General features: G+C 37.3%; 1 pseudogene; it reads right to left on the reverse strand.

The window, feature by feature from the left end:
* Window positions 1-10,124, reverse strand: part of LOC129875674 (isoflavone reductase homolog) — a 32,930-nt pseudogene extending 22,806 nt beyond the window's left edge.
* Window positions 10,125-11,588: the final 1,464 nt, after the last annotated feature.

Below are 11,588 nucleotides of genomic sequence, written 5' to 3' on the forward strand. Positions count from 1 at the left end.
GTGGAAGAAGAGGAGGAAGAGGAGGAAGAAGAGGAAGAAAAGGAGGAGGAGGAGGAGGAGGTGGAGGAAGAGGAAGAGAAAGAGGAAGAAAAGAAGAAGAAAAAGAGGAAGAGGAGGAGGAGGAGGAGTAGGAGGAGGAGGAAGAGGAGAAAGAAGAATAAAAAGAGGAAGAAGAGGTGGAAGAAGAGAAAGAGTAGGAGGAGGAGGAAGAGGAGGAAAAGGAATAAGAAGAGCAAGAGGAAGAGGAAAAAGAAAAGGAAGAGGAAGAAGAAGAAGAGAGAGGAGAATTAAGAAGAGGAGGAGTAGTAGGGAGAGGAGGAGGAGGAATAGGAAGAGGAAGAAGAGAAGGAAGAGGAGAAAGAAGAAGAGGAACAGGAAGAGGAAGAAGAAGAGGAAGAGGAAGAAGAAGAGGAATAGAAAGAAAAGGAGGAAGAAGAGGAAGAAAAGGAAGAGAAGGAGGAGGAGGAGGAGGAGGAGGAGGAGGAAGAGGAAGAGGAAGAGGAAGAGGAAGAGGAAGAAAAGAAGAAGAAAAAGAGGAAGAGGAGGAGGAGGAGGAAGAAGAATAAAAAGAGGAAGAAGAAGTGGAAGAAGAGGAGGAGGAGGAAGAGGAGGAAGAGGAGGAAGAGAAAGAATAGGAGGAGGAGGAAGAGGAGGAAAAGGAATAAGAAGATCAAGAGGAAGAGGAAAAAGAAGAGGAAGAGGAAGAAGAAGAAGAGAGAGGAGGATTAAGAAGAGGAGGAGTAGTAGGGAGAGGAGGAGGAGGAATAGGAAGAGGAAGAATAAGAAGAGGAAGAGGAGGAAGAGGAAGAGGAAGAGGAGGAATAGAAAGAGGAAGAAGAAGAGGAGGAAGAGAAAGAGGAGGAGGAGTAGAAAGAGGAGGAAGAAGAGGAAGAAGAAGAAAAAGAGGAAGAAGAGGAGGAAGAAGAGGAAGAAAAGGAAGAGGAGGAGGAGGAGGAGGAGGAAGGGGAGGAAGAGAAAGAATAAGAAGAGGAGGAAGAGGAGAAAAAGGAAGAAGAAGAGCAAGAGAAAGAGGAAGAAGATTGAGGAGGAGGAGGAGAAGGAGAAGAAGAAGAGGAGGAGGTGGAAGAAGAAGGAGAGGAGCAAGAGGAAGAGAAAGAAGAAGAAGAAGAAGAAGTAGCAGAGGAAGAAGAAGAGGAGGAGGAAGAGGAGGAGGAAGGAGAAGAGGAGGAAGAAGAGAAGGAGGAGGATTAGGAAGAGGAGGAGGTGGAGGAAGATGAAGAGGAGGAATAGAAGGAGGAGGAGGAGTAGGAGGAAGAAGAATAGGAGGAAGAGGAGGAAGAAGAGGAGGAGGAAGAATAAGAAGGGAAAGAAGAAGAGGAGGAAGAGGAAGAGGACGAAAAAAAGGAAGAGGAAGAAGAAGAAGAAGAAGAAGAAGAAGAAGAAGAGGAGGGGGAGGAGGAAGAGGAGGAGGACGAGCAATAGGAGGAGGAGGAGGAGGAGGAGGAGGAAGAGGAATAGGAGGAATAGGAGGAGGAGGAGGAGTAAGAGGAGGAATAGGAAGAGGAGGAAGAAGAGAAGAAGAAGAGGAGGAGAAGAAGAGGAAGAAAAAGAAGAAGAGGAAGAAGAAAACTTGTAACGATTTGTGATAGATTAAGGAGAAGAAAATTGAAAATTTGAATTGTTTAAAGTTCCTAAAATTTTGAGGGAGATTGATATCAATGTTTTTTGCGTGATTTGTGAAACTGACATGTAATTTTACTTTTTATTTTCTTTCTAAGCTCAACAGACAAGTTCTGTAATGTATCAACATTTATGTATCTGGATGACTATTATGTATCCGGATGATATAAATTTGTAGGAAATTTTGGAAATTGGTAAAATGTAGGGATAAAATGTAATTTTCTTCTTACCCTATGTGACTCCTAAAAATTATACTTATATTAATTAATCTAAATTTAACTCAATCCACCTATTTAACACACCTAATTAGTCAAATAGAAACAGATTGAATAAAGCGGAAAGAAGAAAAATGTATTCTACCTCGATGAAACTCTTTCACTTGTCAAGAGGACCCAAATTTTCACTACAAAAGCTAGAGGATGGAAAAAATTATTCAAATTAATGATTTAGCTCCACAACAACAATTAATATTTTAAGTATTGATGGCATCAAATAGTTCTGATTGTAGAAGTAGTAATCCTTTTGTCTAATTTATGTGGCATCCTTTTATATTTCGTCTCAAACCTTAATGTAATTAGAAATACTTTTATTTTAATTTTTTTCTTTTAGACTTAGTAAAATGATTTATAGTCACACAAATATCTAATAATTATTCTAGACCACAAATTTTAAAATTCTTTCATTTTTATTAAATATCGTACCAAATCAAATGGTGCCGCATAAAATGAGAAGGAGAGAATACTTCATTAGAGTCTATCTTTTTGTTAATCAAGAGGTAATTGTCCAGAAAAATTACCAATGAAACAAAAAGATCCTTCATTCGTGAATCTATATATAATAGTAAAGCTAGGTATAAACAAATGGTGTGTCACCTCTGATTTTTTTTCTCCAGTTTTTTCATTAATCAATTTGTTTAACAAGTTTGTGAAAAAATCTATCATATTTATAACATCTAATTATATTTCATGAGTAACAAAAAAACCTTCATTTATTTGAGTTCTCTACTTAAATAATATGTTTCAATTCTACCTAATTCTAATGGTTTAACCAATCTATAAATGTCACGATCCAAAATGGGCAATGACTGACACTCACACTTAACCTCCGAAGTTGGAAAACCAACGAAACAAAACCCAACTTATATTAGCTTTTCAACTTATAAAATACGATAATAATGCGGAAGCTCAAACTTATGAAAGTAAGAAATAACACAATCTACTTAAGTTTATTACATTGTTTTCTCCAAAATCTAAAAGTCATTACATCAAGGACATCTAATCTCAAAATATCAAATCTACAGTATCAAACACCACAATAGATAAATAAAATAGTTTGTTTTCCAAAACTAAGGACATCATGCCATGACTAAGAGAATCCACCAAGAGCTAGGAAGATATCTCACCCTAGAAGCTGATATGCTACAAACAGGCTAAAGCTGAGGGCGAGTCAAAGTCGATAGTACACTCACTGCACTCAACAAAATAAAATAAAGAAATATACAAGTAGGGTCCGTACATGGCAACATGTACTATGTAGGTATCATCGGTCGACTCGAAATACAACTCAATATGCATAAAGTAATAGCAGAAAATCAACTATATCACTTAACAGGTGGGAAACAACAAGATCAAGATCAAGTGACAACTTAATAAAATAATTACGTAATTAATAAACAATATCAATAATATACATGAGAACTCAGGCCTCCACACCATGCACTTTTGGAAAATAAGTTATTTGAAATTGGGTTGTATTAAGTCATTTTAATATGTTTTCCTTTAATATTATCTTGCCAGCACGTGACACCCGATCCAATAATATCGTGTTATCTCATTACACCCGATCAAAATATATCATGTCGACTTATGACACCCGATTTCATAATATAATTAATTCATCATTTTTTACTATCACATTCCACTTCATTAACAATATTTTATTAAACCTTCTTTATTCAAAGCATCACTTTTGACAAAGCAAATTCAAGATTATGAATTTTACAGTCTTGGGATTGCAGACCAATCACAAGAATATATCAACCATCCAAACTACAATAATTAAATACATAAAAAACTTCACAACACTACTAAATGACTATCGATCACTATTAAGAGTCTCTCTATGATATAGAATAAACCATAACCTACCTCAACCGAAGAACCGAAGTTAAGCAAGCTAATTTACCGATGTTTTTCCTTTGTTTAATGCCTCGAAACGTTTCCAATCTATCAAATATATAATATTCGTAAGTAAACGATTCAATAGACACCCATATCACTATAATCAAGTTCCTATCTTGACACCAATTAATATAACAAGTCGCATATTTTTAAAATTTTATGCCTAGAATTTGTTCTAATTCCTCTAAATATCATAAATATAATGATATTCATATAATAAAATACATCTAATAATTAATTATCTATACTAATTTACCAAAACTTATGTGATACCTATGTGAAAAAGAAAGAATATTACAAACCCAAAATTATATTAATCACGCCAAATAGTCAGAGAAGGGGAAGAAACCAATACTGCCAATCATTCATATTTTACCCATCCCTCCGATGAATAATTTATAATTGCCTATAATTAGCTCTCAACTATTTCACAATCAATGATGTCATAATTGCCCACCACTCTTTGCCAACAATAACTAAAAGAAACTTTAAACCCATTTCTTCCTAAACTAATATATAATAATAGTTCATACACCTACATCCTATAAATCATCGCAATAACAAACAATATATATATATATATATATATATATATATGCAATCTTTTACCTGGAATAGTATTGCTTTCTCGTCAACAAATGCTACATATATATATATATATGCAATCTTTTACCTGAGATAGTTTTGCTTTCTCGTCGGCATAGTAACGTTCCCTTTGGGAATTGGGTGGGGATGCAGCAGTTACTTTGTACAGTAAAAAAAAAGAAAATATTTAACCCATAATTTATTTTAATATATATTGAACAAGTTGTATAGGGTATTAAAAAATTATTAATTTAGCTCTCCAATTAAATTAATGTCTAAATTTATCCATCAACTAAATAATCATAGTTATCAAATGGTCAAAAATTTTATCTAAAATTTACGGAATGAAACTTTTATGGAATAAAAAACTCTTGTACTCAAAACAACCTAATGGGTCATTACATCATATACCAATTTATCCACCGTTCATCCCCGATCGTTCAAAAGAAAAAAGAGGATATGGAAGGGTACCTGACTCGATGAACAGATGTTGATATCTTCCATGCATATCTACCTCAGTCTCCCAAGTGGACTCTTTAATCGGATGATTCTTCCATTGGACCTTCACAGATACAATCTCCTTTGACCTCAACTTTTAGACTTCCCTATCTAAAATAGCTACAGGCTACTCCTCATGAGATAAATTCTCATCAAGTAAGACCGAATAATGTAGTTTCCATCACCAGTATATTTCTTTAGCATTGACATATGAAACATCGGGTGCACTCCGGACAAACCTGGAGGTAAAACCTAATTCATAGGTGTCACGACCCAACCCCGTAGGCCGCGACTGGAGTCTGACTTGGACCCCCTTATACGTATCTATCAGCTACCCTTAAGTTGAACCGTGTGTGATGTGATATTATATACAAACCCCAATGGGTCAAAAATGTTTTTTCAGGAACCTGTAGCCCCATTCATCTGTATCATAAAAGAAAAGGGCACGCGAGCCAACGAGGCTGCCATACCACAAAAACATTTGCAATACGTCATAGGAGCACAACTGAAACAAACTTACAAATAACCCACATACACATGTCTACAGACCTCTAAGAATAATAACTACATCATATGACGGGAGAATGCCCCCGCCGTACCCCTGAATAAATAAATATGTATATTAAATAACCAATATCAAAAATTAGGCTCCAGGACAGTGAAGTATTTCCGACATAGTTGAGAGGAACTCCTAAGCTGACCAATCTCCAAAATGAACATCTGTACCTGCGGGCATGAAACGCACCCCTCCGAAGAACGGGGGGTCAGTACGACATATGTACTGAGTATATAAAGCATAACATATCATAACTGAAACAACAACTGAAATGGGGATACACAAAACATGTATAACAGTTAATAGATTACTGTACCTGCAGCTTAGGACATGCAGTCATATACCTTATCATACCCTGTACCCAGCCCTCTAGTGAACTCGGTATCACAATCATTTCATCATAATCATGTGTCGTCCTATCATCATGTGTATCATTTCATCATGTCGTCGTATACGGCATCATATCATCGTATACGACATAATCTCATATGTCGTCACAGCATGTCCAATCAATTCTGGGGTTCGGGGTCATAAATGTATCCCTATATTTTCATATGCATGCCTACATAAAGTATCCAACCCTTTAGTGAGGGACTCGGTGAAAGAGTAGTGTACATCTATAGCGTACCATCATCATACAGTAAAATATGCCGAGGAACGTTCGGCCTGATCCATAATTTAAAATAATACCGAAGAACATACGGCTCAATCCACATTTTCCATTATATTATCATATATATATCCGGCCCGGGATGCGGTGACGATCATCATCACATACGGCGTCATCGTATGCTTCACTTCATCGTATATGACATTTAATCCTCATATACTTCATACATATATATATAGCCAGCCCAGGACTCAGTGAACGAATAGTAAACCTAGGCACGACCGCATTCCCGACCCCCTTATGAGACTCGAAGGAAGATGGGTTACAGTGTGCTCGAGTAGAGTAGTGAGAAACTATATGCAAGTAAGTCATCATTTGAGACTCAATGAAACAGTCAAGTGAATCGTCACCTGAAGATCAGAGTAGTAATCGTCTTAAGTATCTCCTAAACATCGTTACGGAGCATATCAATTGGAGTTTCAGGAATCATAGACGTGTATCGAGACAAGGTTAAACAACTTATGGAAGTAGAGACATTTGTCGTTGCAGAGACTTTAGGAATAGGAGCTAACACATTCAAGTATTATTCAGCAGATATGAGACTCGAGGGTAGTAGCTCAACTATTTTAAGAATTCTAATACCAAGTAGTAAATAAAAGTCACAAGTTATACCTGGAGCGTATAACTGGATATACCTCCACCTCATATCATATGCTATTACATTTATACTTAAGACCTTCCAAAAGGAAGAACAGACAGGCTTTACATATACTACTATTCATAATCTAGTAGCCTGGAAAGGCAATAACTCAACTATTATAGGAGTTTTAACATTACAAAGTGAAAACAGTTTATGAATTACACTTGGAGTTTCACGAGTGGAATTATCCCCAAATTGCATATACAAACCATTCATAGCTTATACCTAAGACATGCCAAAAGAAAAGAAGAATAGCTCTACATACCTGTTATGGGTTAGTCTTTGTCCCGGCCGTCTTGTCGTCCCGTGAACCTAGGTAACATGAAATCAATACGAACATCAACCTCTTTAGACCTTTCAGCGTCTTACATTACTTAAGAGTATTCATAAACCCCATTCCCTCGCTCGCCTTCTCGACTAGTTCCTTAACTAGTTAAGGCGTTAACGAAAATCGGATAGCACCTCCCCTATAATGTGCCCTATCCGAATTCCCAATCACATCCCTAATATATACAGACAACCCAAAACATAAAAAGAAGCTCGTATATATAGAAAACTTTGCAACATTATACATTACAACCTCCGAACGACTCGCTCGAAATTACGATATCCAAAATAGGGTTTCTAGTTTCTATTTTGCGAAACCTTTAATCATACTAAGTGTGGAATCATGTGGATGCAACCAGAAACTTTCACAACTATTTTATAACACATTTAGACCCTGCAACACACACCACCCAACCAGAAGCAGCCTCCAAACACACCACGCCACACTTCGACTATAATTTAACTACGGCGACTTCAATTTAGATTGTTTATTTTGCTGAGCATACCCACGATTTTTCCTTACTTCCAGCAGTATAAAAGGTACATAATAGAATCCATAACAACCCCATAAAGTCCAAATTTAAATGAGAAACCTTACCTTACCCGAAATTGGCCAAAACTAGCCAAAACTTGCTTCGAATATCTCTTGCCGTGCTGAAACGGAGTGGACTGTTTTTGACACTTCTTCGCTGCCCCAAATTAAGATTTCAAGCTATTAAACATTTTTATACAAATGTGGTATACCATAAATAATTAATTCACAGAACGAAAGTCGGAGACTCACCTCCAAAGGGCCAAACCCGTAGCTCCCTCCTCTTGTTCCTAGAATTTTTCCTTTCAATTTTCTCTTGTTTGTTCCAAGCGTAAAGATGAAGTTATGGTTCCGTAGACATCGTAAGATACATATATACATCTCTACGTGCTTGATGAACACCGTATATAATTAATTCACGGAGAGAAAATTAGAAACTTACCTTAGTTTTTCTCTTAAGCCGTGGCTGCCTTCTTTGGCTATCTAACGTTTTCTCCCTTCGTTTCTCTTATGTTTGCTGAAATTTTGGATAAAAAACTTAACTTAAGAGTCATACAACAAAAATACATGGGCTTCCTTGGAGGTGGCACATGTCATCCCCTTAGGGTGACACGTGTCGAGCCATAATTAGCCACCATATCATGCTGCCAACTAGGGGATGCCATGTGGAAGTGGGGTCCATCCCCAAGCAGCTGCATCACCTACTTGACCCTAAGTGGGTGCATCACCTGCTTGCTTGAGGTGCTGCCACGTGTCACTCCTCCATTGGCTGCCACGCATCGTCTTTTCCCCTTCCTCGTGGGTTCGTAATCTCATCTTATTTTAGGAGCCTATGTAATCCATGCTACGTAAGCTTGGTATGTCATTAAGAAACTCAAGCGTATAAGACTTCTAAATTAGTAGCTTACGTAGGTAAATCGACTCCTACGACTCATTACTTGGCCTCCAATTCCTTTCGGATTCTTATGACTCTATTTCCAACCTTCTCTACTATAGGGTATCACATTCTCCTTTTCTTGGAGTCATTTGATAGTGTCGTAGCTTATCCGGCTCACATGATAATGTCTAAAGAAATTAAGAGACATTCCGAGCTCGAGAGTGTGGTGTGTAACAATAGGCCACCTCTCCACATACTTAAGAACTTTGAATGGCCCAATTTACCTCAAACTAAGCTAACCTCGCTTACCAAACCTCACCATACCCTTTATGGGTGAAACCTTCAGTAACACTTGTTCTCCCTCCAGAAATTCCATGTCTCTGACCTTTCGGTCTGCATACTCCTTCTACCCACTTTGAGTTGCTAGAAGCTTCTCCTCAATAAATTTCACCTTCTCTAATGATTCCTACAAAAGTTCAGTCCCACAAGGTCTCACCTCAAATGCATCAAACTAGCCAATCGGAGACCTACATCTCCTCCCACATAATGTCTTAAGTCGAGCCATATCAATACTCGAGTAATAGCTATTATTGTATGAAAACTCTGCCAAAGGTAAGAACTTATCCCAATTACCACCAAAATCCATCATGTAATCATGAAGCATTTAGCATATCTTCTAATACTTGAATTATCCACTCAAACTGCCCATAGATTGAGGAGGAAATGCAGTACTAAGATCCAATCTTGTACCTAGCTCATCATGCAAGGTCCTTCAAAAATTAGAAGTAAACTGCGTACCTCTATCTGATATGATGGAAATTGGGACTCCATGCAATCGAACAATCTCATAAATATAGAGTTTGGCTAATTTCTCTCCATTATAAGTCACCTTGATAGGACTAAATTGTTTAGACTTAGTTAACCTATCAAAAATCACCCATATCGAATCATACTTACCCAATATCTTTTGAAAACCAATTAAAAAATCAATTGCAATCATTTTTCACTTCCATTCAGGAATGGGCATTCTCTGAAGTATCCCTCCAGGCCTATGGTGCTCATATTTTACCTGCTGATAGTTCGAACAATAAGCAAAAAATCAATAATGTCATACTTCATTCTACTCTTCTAATAATATTGTCTCAAATCACGATACATCTTGGTTGCACCAGGATGTATCATTTTTCACTTCCATTCAGGAATGGGCATTCTCTAAAGTATCCCTCCAGGCCTATGGTGCTCATATTTTACCTGCTGACAGTCGGACAATGAGCAAAAATATCAACAATGTCATACTTTATTCTAATCTACCAATAATGTTATCTCAAAGCACGATACATCTTGGTTGCACCAGGATGTATAAAGTACCTCTAAATGTGAGCCTCTTCAAGAATAGTTTGAATCAAATTATCAAACGGGTCACACATACTCATCCCTTGATCCTCAAGACACCTTACTCATTAATCACAGCCTCCCTGGCCTCTGTCTGTAAGACCATATCATGAATTCGACTCAACTTCTCATCATCAAACTGCTTTCCTTTAATCTTGTCAAGAAAAGGAGAGCTTGCCTCCACACAAGCCAAGAATCCTCCTTTCTCAGTTACTTCCAGCCTCATGAAGTCATTAGCCAGAGTTTAAACCTCTCTAGCCAATGGGCGTCTAGAAAATTGCAAATGAGCTAAACTTCCCATGCTTCCTACTTTTCTGCTCAAGGCAACAATCACATATTAGCTTTTCCTGGGGTGATAAAGAATAATAATATCATAGTATTTAAACTATTCCATCCACCTAATCTACCTCAAATTCAAGTCTCTTTGAGTGAACACATGTTGTAAACTGCAATGATCTGTATACACTTCACACTTGACCTCATATAGATAATGTCTCCATTACTTCAATGTAAATACACCTGTAGCCAACTCTAAATCATGAGTGAGATATTTGTGTTTATGCACCTTCAATTGCCTTGAAGCATAGGCAATTACATTTCTATTATGCATTAGCACTACACCTAAACCATAATAAGATGCATCACAATAAAAAATGAAATTCTTACCTTCTACTGGTAAGGCAAGAATCAGTTCAGTAGTCAATAAGGTTTTGAGCTTTAGAAAATCCTCTTCACACTCATCCGACCACATAAATGGAGCATTCTGCTTGGTCAGACTGGTCAGCTGGCAAGCAATGGAAACAAATCCCTCGATGAACCTATGGTAGTAGCTAGCCAAAATAACAAAGCTCCTTACCTTTCAGACATTAGTGGACCTTGCCCAACTCTTCACCGCTTTAATCTTTTGGGGATCCACCATCAGTCCATCCTTAGAAACCATGTTCCGCAAGAAGGACACTGAATCAAGACGAAACTCATATTTGGATAATTTGGCATAAGGACTCTTCTCCCATAATAATTCCAAAACAATTCTCAAATGCTCTTCATGTTCCTTTTTTCTCTTTAAGTAGATCAGTATATCATCAATAAATATAATAACAAAAAGATTCAGATATGGCTAAAAGATTTCGTTCATCAAGCTTATGAAAGTAGTAGGCATATTTGTAAGCCCAAAAAAAATTACCAAGAACTCATAGTGTCCATACCTAGTTCGAAAAGCATTCTTTGACACATTCTCTACCTGTATTTTTACATGGTGGTAATCAGACCTCAAATCAATTTTTGAGAAAATATAAGACATTGCAACTGATCGACTAAGTCATCAATGCGGGGAAGGGGATACTTATTTTTAATATTCACCTTGTTCAACTGGCTGTAGTCTATACACATACGAAGACTACCATCTTCCTTCTTCCCAAATAAAATTGGAGCACCCCAAGAAAAGACATTTGGTCTAATAAAACCTTTACCTAACAACTCCTGATGTTGGGACTTCAACTCTATCAACTTAGCTGGGGCCATTCTATAAGATGGAATGGAAATAGGGTGAGTGCCCAGCTCAAGGTCGATACAAAATCAATATCCCTATCCATTGGCATACCAGGCTAGTTTGCAGGGAAAATATCCATAAACTCACGCACTATTGAAATTGACTCAATTGAAGGCACTTTCAAACTACCATCCCTAAGAT

This window comes from Solanum dulcamara, chromosome 12, assembly GCF_947179165.1.
Source record: "Solanum dulcamara chromosome 12, daSolDulc1.2, whole genome shotgun sequence".
Taxonomy (NCBI): Eukaryota; Viridiplantae; Streptophyta; class Magnoliopsida; order Solanales; family Solanaceae; genus Solanum; species Solanum dulcamara.